At 52.1% G+C, this 1,452-nt stretch overlaps 1 long non-coding RNA gene across 1 annotated transcript in view; it reads right to left on the bottom strand.

Annotated features, from left to right (window-relative positions):
* The window catches only part of LOC116218713, a 33,999-nt gene extending 33,041 nt beyond the window's left edge, over positions 1-958 (bottom strand). The window contains exon 1 of the long non-coding RNA XR_004162986.2: positions 839-958. This is a non-coding gene — a long non-coding RNA (uncharacterized LOC116218713). The remainder of the gene's footprint in view (positions 1-838) is intronic.
* Between the last annotated feature and the right edge of the window lie 494 nt (positions 959-1,452).

Below are 1,452 nucleotides of genomic sequence, written 5' to 3'. Positions count from 1 at the left end.
GGGACCATGGCGACACACGGGGGGACTGAGATGCAAGGGAGCAGGAGGCAGGGTGCGGGCATCTCTGTTGGCACTGCCACCTCAAACTGGGGCTAAACCGATCTACGACAAAACCTCTTGTCATCTCTCTTTCTCTCTCTCTCTCTCTCTCTCACACACACACACACACACACACACACACACACACACACAAGAGGTCTTCCAAGCCAGAGAAAAAGCAGATTGTTTACAACAACAGAGAGCTCTGTCAGAGGCTGTAGCCTAAAGGCTCTCGAAAGAGGGGAGAGATGGAAGAAGTCAACCAGGGAGAGAGAGACAGAACGAGAGAGTGGAGATAGAGGGATAGAGAAAGAGAGAGAGAGTGAAGATAGAGGGATAGATGCACAGGAGAGAGAAAGAGAGAGAGAGAGGAGATAGAGGGATAGATGCACAGGAGAGAGAAAGAGAGAGAGAGTGGGTTATAGAGGGGTAGATGCACAGGAGAGAGAAAGAGAGAGAGAGTGGGTTATAGAGGGGTAGATGCACAGGAGAGAGAAAGAGAGAGAGAGAGAGTGGGTTATAGAGGGATAGATGCACAGGAGAGAGAAAGAGAGAGAGAGAGAGTGGGTTATAGAGGGATAGATGCACAGGAGAGAGAAAGAGAGAGAGAGAGAGTGGGTTATAGAGGGATAGATGCACAGGAGAGAGAAAGAGAGAGAGAGAGAGTGGGTTATAGAGGGATAGATGCACAGGAGAGAGAAAGAGAGAGAGAGAGAGTGGGTTATAGAGGGATAGATGCACAGGAGAGAGAAAGAGGCAAGACAGCAACGTGAGCCTAAAACACGCAAGGACAACTCACCTCATAAACACGGCGGTCAGATGATGCAGTGAGCTGGCATCGCCCGTCCCGCTCCACACCGGGTCCTCGCTCAGGAGCTGTACTGCAACCTCAGCCAGCGGGAGGAAGAGGAGGAGGAGGAGGAGGAGGAGATCCTGCAGGACGGCAGTCTGGACGCACGCTTGCTTTGCGTGTGTGTGCGTGTGCGTGTGTGTGTGTGTGTGTGTGTTTGTGTCTGTGCACTGGCTTGGAGCTCGACCAAGGACAACGAGCGAGGAGAGACGAGGTGAGAGGGAGGAGAGAGAGAGACAAGGTGAGAGGAAGGAGAGAGAGGAAGGGGGAGGAGTGTGAAAAAGAGGAGGGATGGAACAAGACAGCAGCAGAGGAAAGAGAAAGAGAGCAAGCATATGAGAGGGAGAGGCAGACAGAGAGAGAAAGGAGAGAGAGAGAGAGAGCGTGAGATAGAGAGAGAGAGGAACAAGACAGCAGCAGAGAAAAGAGAGAGAGGAGAGAGAGAGAGAGGAAGGAGAGAGAGGAGAGAGAGAGCGGGAGAGACAGACAGACAGAAAGAGGAAGGAGAGAGAGAGAGAGGAAGGAGAGAGAGAGGGAGAGATGGGAGAAACACAGGAGAGACA

The sequence above is a fragment of the Clupea harengus genome, chromosome 23, assembly GCF_900700415.2.
Source record: "Clupea harengus chromosome 23, Ch_v2.0.2, whole genome shotgun sequence".
In the NCBI taxonomy this organism is placed as follows: domain Eukaryota; kingdom Metazoa; phylum Chordata; class Actinopteri; order Clupeiformes; family Clupeidae; genus Clupea; species Clupea harengus.
The sequence above is the reverse complement of the archived record's forward strand: the minus strand, read 5'-3'. Positions and strand labels throughout refer to the sequence as shown.